Source organism: Cyanistes caeruleus, chromosome 2 (genome assembly GCF_971803275.1).
Source record: "Cyanistes caeruleus chromosome 2, bCyaCae1.hap1.1, whole genome shotgun sequence".
NCBI classification, from domain to species: Eukaryota; Metazoa; Chordata; class Aves; order Passeriformes; family Paridae; genus Cyanistes; species Cyanistes caeruleus.
This window is the reverse complement of record NC_141702.1, coordinates 64788689-64803542: the sequence shown is the minus strand read 5'-3', so window position 1 is coordinate 64803542 and position 14854 is coordinate 64788689. Positions and strand designations below refer to the sequence as shown.

General features: G+C 42.1%; 1 long non-coding RNA gene and 1 other non-coding gene across 2 annotated transcripts; both read right to left on the bottom strand.

Moving 5' to 3' along the window:
- LOC147654876 (uncharacterized) lies at nucleotides 1-5637 on the bottom strand. Its single transcript, XR_015283323.1, has 2 exons — nucleotides 2878-5637; nucleotides 1-1569 (listed from the first exon to the last, which is right to left on the bottom strand). It is a non-coding gene; the product is annotated as an uncharacterized LOC147654876 (long non-coding RNA).
- An 8706-nt stretch (nucleotides 5638-14343) lies between these two features.
- TRNAL-UAA (transfer RNA leucine (anticodon UAA)) lies at nucleotides 14344-14426 on the bottom strand. The gene has a single exon. It is a non-coding gene; the product is annotated as a tRNA-Leu (tRNA).
- Nucleotides 14427-14854: the final 428 nt, after the last annotated feature.

The window sequence follows — 14854 nt, the reverse complement described above, 5'->3', positions numbered from 1 at the left end:
TTATAACTAAACAAGACAACTTTATTTGTAGAGTATTTCCATGGCTGCTGAAGTCATTCAGATGCTCCACACATTCTCCTCACAGGGCATCCTCTCCAAACAGTAACCATGGCCGGTTTGGTTGCTGAGCTATGACATTTTCATGAGCTTCACCTGCTGCAGAGAGAAAGGAACAACCAGAGAAAGAAGTGCCGATCCCTGACTCACCATCCCCCATCCTGACAGCAGCAGAAGCACCCCAGCATCCCTCACAGACAACAGACACAGTGGGATGGCACCAGCCCGTGCCCTGATCTTCCTAGGTTTGGCCCCAGCCCATCACTACAGTCTCTACCAGAGTTAAGCCTCTAGTTTTTCTTCCTTAGCAGGAATTTTCCATCAACTGTTTCAGCTGGAAACTATCCATCTTCCTGCACCAGGAAAGGCAGAAAGCAGTCAGGGAGGGCAAGCCCCAAACACTACATAAGGTTTTACATTTGCCAGAGGCCCCAGTAAGTTTGCCAATCTCCCTCATCTGTGGGGATGGGGTCTTGGATCCACCAGCAGAACCAGCCACTCGCTCTCCCATCAGAGAGCCAAACCAGCAGGCGGAGTTGTTCCTGTCGGCATCCAGAGTTCTGCTGCCTAAGAATTTTCCAGCCCTCACAGACTGGAACAAAGAGGCTTTTCACAGAGATCCAGATTGCCTCCAGAGGCTGTCCCTTCTTTATTTACAGGAAGGCTCTTAGGTTTAGTCTGGGGAGGTCTGCAGATTGCCAGGGGCCTCTAGGGGAAGAATTCTGTCAAAGAACGTATATTGCAATGTGTGCTCATGTCTGCTTTCTGATTCATTTAAATCTTCCCTGGAAATTAACTTCACAGCCCCAGCTCCATTGACTGTGCATGATTTATCTTCAGATTGTATTTGCCTTTTACATGTTTACGATCAACTTTTTTTCTGAATAGCTGAATTACTTTGGATTTGTAGAGACAAAGACAAGACAACTTGCAGGACCAAGTGAGTACCCTACTAGGAAGTTCTGTGATATGGCTGGGCCAGAGGGCAAACTTGCCCTTCTTATTTCCATGTTCCTACCAAGTCTGCATCTCCAGCACTACCGTTCAGCTGACTCCAAAGCAGGCTGCTTCAGCACTGAGGGCAACAGTGGGAGAATGATGCCAAGACAGGGAAAGTAAAAACACATTGCCCCATCTGGCCACCACTATATATATCTACTCCAGCATAAACTGTACCACAGAAGTATGATGAGAATGAGGGCCCAAAGCAGATGTGTGTATGGATCCAGGTAACACTGGTGGTGACCTCAAACTGCTCATCTGAGCATATCATTTTCAGACACAGGAAAAGGATTTAGCAACATACACATTGGTATTTAGTCCTATTTAGCCACCCAAGAAGATATTACATATAGGACTGATGAGATATGTGCAAGTTCCTGAGGCAGCAAAATTCCACCTGAAGCTTCAGATATCGACTTAGATCTGTCAAACACCTGGATGGTCCAGGACTGAGCAAAGTTCCCCTGCACTCAGGGGGAAGGGCCATTGCCTCCATCCATCTGGCTGCTGCTGTACACAAGGCAAGAAAAACAGCAATATTGTCAGTTGATAACAAGCTGGTATTTATCTTAGCTATCATGTACTGGCTTCCCTCTAAGTATGCAGAGAAGACAGATACCTATTATTTCTTTCATCTGGCACAGGCCTTCTCTTTCTGTTTATGCTCATGTAGGTAATGGCCCAGCCACTCAAGCTAGTATTATCAGACCCTACTTTTATAGATTTCCTGTAGAAAAATACATGCTGTCAGACTACCCAGGAGGTGGAGATATCAAATAAGTAAGATAGCACTGAATCCATGTCACCCATCTTCATCAACCACATCAGGCACATGTAAGGACAGGACTGTATTCAAGCTAAAACAATAATGGAGTATTGGGGGCACGGAGCATAGCAGGGTATTTTTAATTGGGATAGTCCCATGATACAAAATGAACAAGATTTGAAATAGATTTTATTGGGTCACCTGATATACATAGTAGACAAGTTTTCATGCACAAAAGAATCAGGAAACAGTTGCTTTAATGACAGAAGGGCATCTGGTACAAAATGCTAGCAGCAGCAGTATGGAAATTAGGTGAAAAAGCATCATGGAAGAAATTATCCAAAGATTCTCATCAAATAAAAAAATCCTGCATTAGCATGATGGGATAACTTGGGATACTCTGGAATTTTATGATCCATGCACATGCATGATGAAATCAATATGTTTTAAAAACGGTCCTGCTATGATGCTAGGATGAATTCCTGGGATGGTTTCCTTTGAAAAAATACAGTGCCAGAAAGAACTGTGGCACTAAAATTTCATTTTAGTGAAATTGCCATCATCGTTTCTCACCTAATGTCAGTCAGTCTTCTCCTTCCATTAGAAAAAAGGTATCCTTTCATACCCTGTATTTAATTTGATTTCACCAACAGAATTCTTATACCAGCTGCTCAGAGCCAATCAGCAGTGACTTCTGTACAACAGACTGAAACACCTGTCTCTTTTGTAATTACATGATTTTATTTTTGTTACCAGTAAAATAAAGACAGTTAAATACTAACTTGGTTGAAAGATATCTTCACATATGAGGGACAGTAACAAACAGTTCCACTTCTTATCTCATTCATGGATTAAAAGTCACCCTCACAGTGAGGTTAGTTTGGGTGGGACAGCATTACAAGTGTTTGAGCCATGAGAACAGCATTCTTCATACAGTTGTTTTAGCTAACACAGTGCTTGGGTTCCCAGAGGAAACTATCAAGTAGCATTACAGCATGTTAAAGTAACTTCAGTTTTAAAGCCCCCAAAGCAATAATCATTGATAGGACTACCTGAAGAAATGAAGTGCTCAGGAAACAATCATTTCAATGATAAAATCTTCACAGCAGCAGTCATCAAATGTTCATATGAGTACTAAAGAGAAGTGCAGAAGGTTTTATAACAGGTAGAAAACAAAAACAAAGGTATGTTGATGAATGCAAACTATCACCATGCAAGGTAAGTGACATTCTGACTATCATTTCTATTGAGATACCAGGGTTTTCCAGTATTCCTCCCTACTTATCTTTAGAGATTGAGCATGCATGGAATGCAAAATGTTTTTATCTAGAAGCACCAAATCCCTTAAAATACTAGACCTTTGCTCTCTTTGACCTGAAGCCATGGTATGAGAACTTAAGAACAGCTCAACTAGCAGTCACTAACCATGGCCCACATGCATTAACCAAAGTATAAATGTACTGCAGTTCTGAAAGACTCAAAAAATAAAGCAAGGGTGAGACTTGGTTTGAGAGGAGAATCATACAGAATCCAGTATTTTACCAAAGATGGCAAATTAAATTCCTATTTTATAAAATGCAAGGAAGTTGTGTTTTATAGAACCTGTATCAGTTAGTAACTATGAAAACACCGTTTTGTGTCTCTTTTAAACTGTTACTTATGGATACTATTTAGTCTAACCCTTTAGATTTTCTTGAGAAAATTTCCCAGCAATACAGTATTTGGCTAAGTTGGACAGTATATGCAAACACAGCACATGATCTTGACAGCTTTGGCATATACACTTAGGCATTGTCCCTGACAATCAGGCACATGAGGACTGGATACATGGAAGAGTCACATGCCACACCACCACTCCTCCTGCAAGCACTTCTGTGATTCCTGGCGCCACCTGACTCAGATTGCAAGGAAGACAAACCTCCTCCATCACTTTCTCCTTGGCAAGATACTCCAGGATCATGGCCAGGGCTGTGCTGAAGAAACTGAAGGCATGTGGCATCATATAGGGCCAGATCAAGTGAACCACGATGTCTCCATCTGAGGGCAGAGAGGAGGGCCTGATAGCTGGCAAAATTTAGGCTGCTGGTCATCGACCAGAAGCTACCAGCACTTAGTGAGTGAGGTGAACGTCAGAGTATCTGAGTATCAGAGTACGATATGAGTATGATAAAAGAAAGGCTACATGCCAGGAACAGATATTCCTCTGGGAAAACAGCAGAGTTGAAAATCTGGGAAAGTTATATTTAAGTGCAAACTGATAGGGCTCAGAGCCTGGGTGAACAAGAAACAATATCCACAAGTCACAAGAGAAAACAGACAACCTCCCATAAATAGTTCCACTTTCAGGGCTGCTCGCTGGCCCTGTGTAAGGCGGGACATGCCTGAAGCTCTGCATGATTCCCAGACTTTGTGTCAACAGTTTTCATATACAGGCAGCCTGACACCCTAAATCACAGGTGATGTTATCAGTATCCATCTCCCACTCTGCTCCTTCCTCTCATGAAGTAACTAAGAACCAAACAGTTCAAGTAAGGCTGGAAGCTAGACACTGCTTTCTGTTCATCACCAGACTCCTGTCTGGTTTTGCCTGTCCGTTTCCTCCAACCTCGTTTTTGGAGCTGTTCAAACTGACCATGAAACTGCTGGACTGTCAGAAGCTCCTTTAAATTTCTGTCCATTTGCTTCCTGCACTTGAGGGCTTCCACCAGCCAGGGAAGAAAACGAGAGCATCAATGTGACAGAAATGAATGCAAGCCATGATAATGAAAACACTATTTAAATGGGTGAATTGTCCCATCGACTTTGGTGAGAGCAGGGTCATACAAAGAAATGAAGAACCAATACAAAACCTGCAAGGGTTTTAAATGTACCTATCCCACCATCCTGCCTAGAAGATTCTTCCCAGACATGGTAACTAAACCATGACATTTATGTTCTGATGCAAGTCCCTAACAGAATTACACTTCTAAACCTAAAAGAATGAGGGGAATGATTCAGCAATTGAATCATAGAGATGTAACTCCTAAAGCACGCAGTCACAACACCCAGAGGTCCAGACCTACCTACCCCTCCTCAGTTCTGCTCTTTGCTTAGCTCTGCCCTGCTTCTTAGATAGCAATTGGTTGCAGCTGTGAAGAAGGTAGGATTGCTGACCATAAGTCACTTTATTCTTTCCCAAAGCTGTACCTATAGACTAAAACTGGTGTTTACTACAAGGTATCCACACGGATGTATCGAGGCTTTGAAACTGAAAGTAAGCAAAGGGAAGAGGATTCCCCCTCAAAAGTGGTGAAGAACACAGATTCATTTTCCCACTCTGAGCCTGACCCTTCACACCCTTAAAAAGCCTGCACTAATCCCCATTTAACCCTGGGAGGGCATTTACCCCACACTGTACCCAAGAATTAAATTCCCTGCTGCAATTCCTAGGTGTACACAGCACGGCACAAGAACAGGTGGAAGGTGCTGTAAAGTCACTTAGAAAGACCCAGTCCAAGACCAGTGGCTTGCAGAGGAGCACCCCAGCCCCTGTAGTCCAGAGAGACCCCTGCAGGCCCTATGGCCACAGAAGGGGTCCTGGCTGCTCCTCCAAAGGCTCTGGCAGCAGTGTTGTCCCACTGCCCCAGCACAGCCACCACCCCAAAATATCCTTCCTCCACAACAATTCAGTGCTGTCATAGCCACCCCTGACACTGAGGCTGGGTACAGACCAGGCTCCTCCAGGCTCATTTTGATTTGCAAAAGCCACTTATAAAATGGACACTGTCACTTTGCAAAACACAGAAGGATACAACAAGGAATGCTATTGCACTCCTGATTAAGTATATAATAAATAAATAAATAAATAAATAAATAAATAAAGTTGTCAAACTGAATCTACAGTCCATCTATAAAATTGAGAACTACAAGCCCCATTATGGTTAGATTTAAGGTCAATAATCTCACTAAATAGTAACTGTTTAGGCAGTAAGATTATGCTTGATGAGAAGCACTCATTTTAGAAAGTTTTTCTATTACTGGTAAAATTCATCTTTGGAGGGATCTCTTTTAAATCCACTCAATATTTTTTGTCCTGGAAATACACAAGGTATTCCACAAATATTTGCATGACATTTTTTATCCCTGAACCTTTTTTCAAATAAAGGCTTAAATACAGAGTCCAGAAGTCACCTGAAACATTACCTTTTTTTTTTTTTTGTAAAACATATTAAAAAAGGATTGAGGTGTTTTTTCAAAAGAAATCATCCAGTTCAACCTTGTTAATGCAAACTGTGCCTTTATTTTCCAAGCAGTCATAAGTTAATAGCTGTATTAAATTTACCACTTACATAAAGTTATGACCAGCTAGTTTTTGCAGCTCTAATATTCCCCAAATAATAGTCTGTGGTTTAAATTACTTGATGGCATGGGAGAAGGGCTTTTCAAAGCATTTACAACCTGTCTCTTCTTCTGCAGAAGCTAATTGCCTATGCATAAATTCACTTTATCCATATAGATTTATGTCCTTTTCCATCACATAATATTAAGATGAAAAAATGTTGCGGTCCTGCCCTTGCACTAGAAGCCCCACACTGGAGTACCCTATACTCTTTACTACCCTTAATGGAATTTTTGCCTGAATGGCTTGTATTTTCAATTTCATTTTGTGCTGGTTTAAAGATCAATAGAGGAAGGTGACGCCAAGGCACAGTAATTTTAAGTATACAACTATTGTGCAGATGCTACAACTTTAAATCTACAAGCAGGCTTTCATGCCTGTCCAAACAAAAAGTGATAAAAAAATCTGCTTACACAGTGGCAGCAACAGGACCAAGATCCATGAATTTATATCCATAAACATTGGCAGCAGCAGCAGAACTAATCTGGTACACCCTCAGAAGTGCATCCCATATAGCTACCTTGCTGAGGGAGATCTACCTTGTTAAGAATTAACTAAGTTATACTGTCTTACATGGATTTTTACATAGATAAATCACAAGTCTTCAAGTTGCTTTCTCTGGCTCCTTTTTTCTTTTTCTGGCTGAACATATCTAAAGCACTAAAAAATAAGATTACAACGTTTTTTATAGATCAGTTTTTATAATTGCCCAAGTAATGACCAATGATCAGAGGGGGTCACTGTAAATATAGATGTGGTCTGGGATGGTGATTCAGAAAGACAGCTCAGGTACTGGTTAAGAGATAAACAGCAGTTGGCAACTTCTGGGACAGTTCCAACATCTCCCTCCAGAGATACCATCTCTGAGGTTTTGCCTGCAAAGGATGTTGAAGTGCTTTAATTATGCCAGAATGTATTTACTGCTTGGGAAACAGTCATGCCAAGTCTGTTAAAGACAAACAGTACATGAAAGGAAACAATGTACAATGCAAATTTAATGCATCCCAGTTTGACAGTTAAGACTACCTTGGTATATTTTTTGTTAAAAATATAAAACATTCTGAGATAGTTAACATGGCAATCCAGGCCCATTACTGGCTAGAGAGGGAAGTTTGCTAAGGACTTCCAGATGAGCACAAGGCATAGCCTTTAACTGGCAATAAAGGACCCCCAGAGACTCTATATGCAGCCTCTGGGTACCACCATGATCTTGCAGATCTCCTGACACATTCTCTGCAGAGCTCAACCTAAAATAGGAGCACTCAAACTCTACCTAAACCCCTCTTGGAGACAACTTGACAAGAAAAGCAACAGAAACAGGCATAGAAGAAGAATCTCTAACCACAACAACTTCTGGTTTTACAGCATTTTAATGACAATCCCACCCCATTCTTATCTCATATACTCATGGAATCAATAACATGCTCAAGTTTGTCAATATTTCAGCTGGACACAGTCACTACCTCCTTTGATACAGCTCCTTTTTCCTGTGTTGGTGGCTGACCTCTCTCCCTAACAACAAATTCATACAGACCAGATACCTCATCTTACCCATGATATCTCTCTCTAGTGTCTATTGGGAGGGATTAACTAATTCCTTCTCTTAAAGAAATCTAACTTATGCATTCATACCATACAATTATTATTCTAGTCCGTATATCTTTTTTGTAGAAATATATTTTTTTCAGAGACATTGAGCAGGCAGAGACATCACAACCACTGGATCCAGTTGTTTTCAGTATTCCTTCTTTACTGATGTGTCAAATAACTTCTGGGGCAGGTCACCCAAATGAATGCAGCACAACAGGTTGGGCATGTCTCAGTCTGTTTTCAGTCACAGAACACTGTAGCATTTGTTAAGTGGCACAGATACAGCCTGCATTATCATAGTGCCATCAAAATACAGACTGGGGAAACCATGGCTATAAAGTTTGCTACATAAGCATTAAAACTACATTTAGACAAAAAAATCAGTTATTCTTGCAGCAAAGAGTACTGCAAAATAAACAAATAAAAAATATCCAACATATTATGATAAAAGATAGAAGTCACACTAACTAAATACATAAATTATTTCTATTCTGCATCTAGCAACAAAAGGATTTGGAAAGCGTTACGTAAATCAGATTTCTAAACTATACTGGGGTTTGCCTCTAGGCTAGGGATCTCCAGCCACAGTAATGGACGAAGGTGAGTGCTACCACTTCCATTACCTGCCCTCAACTCAATAGATGGATGTTGTTGGTTTACACTATAGCTTACCAGACCATTTGGAAAGAAGACTCAGATCAACTTACAATAGTCTAACCAACAGAGAACTCTTATTTTTAAGATATTAAGAAAAAAAATAAATTCTTACTGTGAGTGTGTTCAAACACTGGCATGGGTAGTTCAGAGAGTTTATGGTGTTTTCGTCCTCAAAGATATTCAAAACCTGACTCAAGCTGACCTTCCTCTGAGCTAGGAGGTGGACTAGATAACCCTCAGAGAAATACCCGGGCTTTGACATTCTGTGATGAATAAAAGCGGTGGATCTATATTGCCTATGTCAGGAAGCTCAAAACATATTAAAAAATTGTCTCCCAATCCTCATTTCTTCACAGAGAATTTCTTATAATATCAGAGATTAATTTTAGATCCCAGTAACATGAAATTAATTGGGCTTTTTGTTACGTATTACTCAACAATCAAAGACTGAGGAACACGAGAGGGAAGCAGCAGGAATGTGCAGAAACAGCCAGGGCAGAGGAAAGGCAGTATCTGTGCCTCTTTTAGCAGCAGCTAACTGCTAGACCAGCTGGATCTGTTTCTTGGTATGCACACAAAAAGCAAAAGGTGGGAGTGTGACAGAAAATAATTACAGATATGTAAGGACAAGTGAAAACTAAAATACATATGCTCATCAATCATCAAACTTGGATTAGTTGCAAAGCAGTACTCATTAATGCAGTCCATACTTCCCAACAGGGATTCCACTCTCACATGAAAAAGTTTGCAGCACATGATGAAATAGCAAGAGACGGGTGTCACAAATCCATCAAGTCACATGGTCAGTGAATGATCTTTTGCCAAGAATTGCATGAACCACTTCAGCAAGTAGTTAGAAATGAGGCAGATGAGGTCTGAAAGAAAGATCTTGCAGCACTTCCAAGCCAGAAAGAAGGTCACAGTTGAGCAGATGGTGAAAGAGAAGAAGCAGTCCAGGAAAATTAAGGAATCTGGAAAGTGCATTCTTCTCTCAAAATATTTAGGGGAAGGAAGGCAGTTTTTGTTATTGCACATTTAAGAGGACCATCTTCAGAAGAGTGTGCACAATTTCTATGGTCTTCAGACAAAGGCTCTTCCCTGGAAGCAAGAAAGAATCTATTCATTTAGGTAAGGTTAACACAGCCAAAAATATACCAATGAATTCTAGCAGGCTTTAAGCCCAGTGCTCTAAGATCCCAGAAATCTTAGCTTCAACATTCTGCATTATGCTGCCTTCATCTTAGGGCACTCAGGGCCCCTCATTAAGTAGGTGCTCTGCCAGACCTTGCTGCTGCAGTGTAAATTATTACTTGTCTGCTCTGACTTTCTTACAGAGGCTGCTGCCACCCCAGCAAAGACAGCACAAGGGAAAATGTTCCCAAATCAAAGTTGCTCTAGGGTACAGATCAGTCTTTTGACACTTTCAGCAATAAACTCTGGTAAATAATGCTGTGCTGGTGTAAAGTGTTTCCACCTGTTGTATTCCTCCTGATGAGAGAATCTGACAAACAGGAACATGTGCCCACACCCCTTTAGCCCAGGGCAAAACTACTGCCCTTCACTCTGCCAAGGTAGTGGCTTTGAGCTAAAATGCCAAGCACCAACCTGAGTGGGCACCTGGTCTCTTCTGATGGCTGTGTTAGGCCATCCTCATGCTGGGGGTGATGATGTTCTAAGTGAGTGATGATGTTCTAAGTGACCATGGCCAAACCTGCAGGGCTCACCCGTCAGTCTTAAGAATGAACCTACCTCCGCCTGCACTGTAATAAATTGAAGGGCTTTGCACTCCGGTGATACATACACCCTCGTTCCCTTCCATCAATGTTCTACCACAGCACAATTCCCCAGAGCTTGCTGCTTGGACTGGACTAACCAAGCAGAAAATCCCTTCATTTTCCTTATCGAAAGAAAGAAAAATAGTTAAGCAATAAAATGTTGCAAGGATCTGTTTGGGAGCATGTGTTGCAATGCCCTGGAGAAGGAGGCAGGATTAGCTAACATTGCTGGTGACACTTGGCTGCTGCAGCTATCAAGTCCAACAGAAATGATTCTAAGAACCTGAAGGTAAGATTGGAGGTAGTCTGCAGATGATGAGCCATGCAGCTGTTAAAAATGAACCTGTATTAACACATGTATAAAGAGAGACACAACTGTCTGCATTAAATAGTGGTGATTTTTGAAGAAGCATCATAAGAATGACAGGAATCCAGAAAATAGAGTCTATCCCTCTTATTTACCACAAGAGTCCCAAAATGAGAACAGTTCAAAAATTAACAAGTACTTTACATGCAGTTATTCCTGCTAACGTAAGAGACTAGTCCTACTTTACAGACTTTAAAGTAGTCTGCAAAATGAATAAGAGGGTTAATTGATCATCCTACATACAAGACCATGCAATAGATCAAGAACTTCAAAGCCCTTTTTACACCTTGTATCTCAACATGATACAGTGGTCATTGATAGAAGAATGTTTTAACTCAAGTGAAAAATTGCATGCTTCCATCACATGCTAAAATGCAGCAACACAAAAAAAGTTGCCGGAAGTTTTTAAAAAAGATTAAACTATTTTGAAATATCACCTAATTATGTCACCAACAAGTTGCCTTCTTATTGACTTGAGCCCCTTCTGTTTTAAAGTGAGCCAGAATTTTGGATTATGCTATGGCTTGCTGTTTTCCTGTAAGACTCCCACCTTGTTCAGCACACATCATGAAGTGCTTGCTGGCCAAGCAGTTGTTTAATACTTCACAAAGTCTTCACAGCTCCAAGCGTGGCTCTGCAGCTTGCTTCTTTCATGTTATTTTCTGAATTCACTGATAGGCTACTCATGGGCTTGTTTAACATGACCAGATTACCTAAGTGTCCATCTGAATTATTTGCAAACAAGAATGAATTTGCTTTACAGCAGCCCATTTTGCATATGGTGTATTTTTATTACTTCCACTTTATACAATGGAAAATCAAGGTATGGAAATATTCATATCAAGTATCTCCAATAAATCTGACTACTCAGAATCATATAATTATTTTTTTTCAGAGACTGCTTAAAATATAGGTGATACATTGATTTCACCTGTTTTTGCAAAAGCTCTGCTTTTCTGAAAATCAGACTGAGGTTCTCAAGACAGAGACCTCAAAATAAGGAACATGAAAATGAATGATTGCTTTTGAAAAATCTATTTTAAATTACTGGCTTCTCATCAGACAGGAAATATGCAGAGGCATGAAAAACACCCCTGGTTCATCAGGGTAGCATTCAACTGTCTGCATATGAATCTCTTTTTTTTTTATTCCAGTTTCTGGCACTAGTTATTATGCATTTTCCACTTTCTTCAATAAACAAGGCAAGGTTCCTTCAGATAATGACATCTTTAGAAAAACAACTCATCCACAGAATGGAGTTGAACAGAAAGCAATATTGTTTAAACTAAAGGGCAGAATATAAAAAGTGAATGTAACAATGTCAAATTGCAAGGGCAACCGCCAAAAATTCATGAGGGTTTAACAAGGAACCAAAGAAAGGAACTTGCTCAATAAAATAAAAAATCTTAAAGTAATGCTCAGCTCCAGAGCTGAAATACAATACATCACCCTGTCACTTCACCTAAAATAGAAACCAATAACCCCAGCAGATTATACTTTCCTTTATGGAGAAGTGTGGGAAGGGATTGGGATATACTTGTTGCAAGTGGATTCTGTGGGTATTTCTTGGGAGCCAGAACAATTAAAAAAGTCTTCTGTTCCATTCCAAATCAGCACATCCTCTAACAAGCTGTTTTAAGGAGCAGGGAACACAGGTTCAGCAAAGGACTGAGGGAAGTTCTCTGCAAAACAAATCCCTTCAGAAAAGAGAAAGGCTGTACCTGAAACAGGAACAGTTCTAACCAAGAAACTCATTTTTCTCTATTACCATAAAAACTCTTTTTTTTTTTCTTTCTCTTCTCTTCAGCAATTACTCTTCTTGCAAAAATAATTGTGATAAGTTTTACTTTTTTCTTTCTCACAGTTCAGAATAGCCGCCTCGAATTCATCCCTGTAACTGACACTGCTGGAGCCAAGTTTTCATCAAAATCAGCACTGCATCCACAAAATCTACACAAGCACTTATAGTACATTCAAAAATGCTTATAAGTAAGCACATAAGCAGAATTATACAATTTGTATGCAAAGATGTGGGTTTCCAAGGGCAGCATTTTACCGTGACAACATTACAGGTGAAATGTACCTTCAAACATGCACACGTTTTTAATAATTTGTACCTTAATGAAGAATAGTAATGAGTGTTTACTTCATAAAACACCTGAACCTGGCAGTACCACTTCTTAATGAACAGTTCTAGAAAGTGTGGTATGTTTTACATTTACAATTTTATTGTGGTAACACTCAAAAAAGACAATGTACATACTTGCATTTCCTGGAAATTCTCCACAGACCAGGCTTCCCTCCATAACTCTTGAACTGTCATATTTCTGTGTTTTTACCATGCTCACATGTGTGATTCCAGATCATCTTATGTGGGCATATAATAAAATATCCTGACATATTTGGCCTTCTATTTCATATTACATTGAAGACCCACCATGAGCTGTTATCCCTTTCTTGAGTGTTTATCCTTTAATTGGTCTGTATCATCACATGATATATCTGGACTAAAAGTTTAGAATAATTTTTCAGGTCACAGTTTCTGGAAGAGGGTAGCTGGGAACAACTACATTTACCTGTGTTAGAATCTGACCGATATGCTCTGACAAACACTACTATTTAAAAATGTGTTGGTCAGTGCTTGATTTATACTTCCCACACCTTCAAATATACTAAACACAATCATATTATTCTGTCAAAAAACCCACAAAACCCAAACAACAGGACCATGCCCCAGCAAATTAAACACCTCAACACATACGACTGCTCCATGTGCTCTGCCAGATGAAACAAAAGCACCAGGTCAGTCTGAAATTCCTGCATGCTCCTTCTGCTTATCTTCTAGCTTAAGCTCTGATGGAGTTTAGGGTATAGCCAGCACGAGGGACCATTCCCCCAGATGTGGGGATGGCCTTCCCATCACCCTCCAGGGATGGCCAGGGACACCTCAGCAGGCTGGACACCTGCGGACATCCCATACCCCAGTGCATGAGGAACTACACTGACTTCCACACCGTAAAAAGCACCCTGATGGGCTGACGTGCAGCCTTTGAAGGGCTTGGGAGTGGAAAAAAGGAAAACAAACCTACACAAAAAATAACCTAAATGACAAACAACAAACAAACGATCTGGGGGCGACAAAGCTGGAGGTGCCTGTTGCCCCTGCCCGAGGGTCCACCACCGAGGTTGTGGCTGAGTGAGTATATATACGTATATCTGTATATACACATGTATATTTTTATATATATATATATATATATGTATAAATGCGTGTACATGTGTTTATGTGTCTATGTATATGTGTATATACACATATAACATACATTATATACACAGAACATATATTATACATACCTATATGTATATATACACAATATATAATGTACATATATTATACATACCTATATATGCAGACATTTATATACATATATGACTGTGTGTATGCATATATAGGTATATATAATAAAAATTTTTCCGTTCTAAAAAATTGTATTTAAAATGACTTGATAGCTGAAGTACCGGTGGCTGCAGGAGCGTCCCCCGGGCCCGCAGTGCCCCCGCCGGCCGCCCAGCGCCGGGACACCCGAGCGGGCTGCCGGGCGCCGCCACCCGCCCGCTCGGGCGCCGCTCCCCGCCCCTCGTCCGCCTCCCGCCGCGTCCCGGCGGCCCCGGCTCCCTGCGGCCGCTCCTCTACCGGGACAGCGCGCCCTGCCCCGCCTCGGGACGGGGCTCCCGATAAAAAAACGTCAGTTACCAGGAGTGGGGTTCGAACCCACGCGGACATGCGTCCATTGGATCTTAAGTCCAACGCCTTAACCACTCGGCCATCCTGGTGCAGATACCGGGACGGCTCGCAGCCGTTCCTACATCCACGGCCGCGCTCCCTCCCGCCCCCCGGGCCGCCCGCGACCCTCGGGGGTGCCCCCTCACCCCGCCGCTGCCGCCGCCGCTCCCTCCCGCCTTTATTCCCAGCGCGGCGGGCGCGGAGCGCACGGGGCGGCGCGCGCGGGCGGCCTCTCCAGGCGGCGGGAAGCGGGCGGGCAGGCCCGGCGGGGAGCGCTGCCGCGGACCGGCACCGGCACCGACACCGAGACGGGCCGAGCCTGGCCAGGCGGCGCCGCCTTCCCGCCGCCGGGCCCGTAGCGGAAGGGGGAGGCGGGGGAGGTGCGCGGCGGCGGCACGGGCCCGCCCCTGGGGGAGAGCGGGGCGGGCGGCGCCGGGCCGGGGGCGGCGGGGTGCGAGGGCTGCGGGCAGTGCGGGCT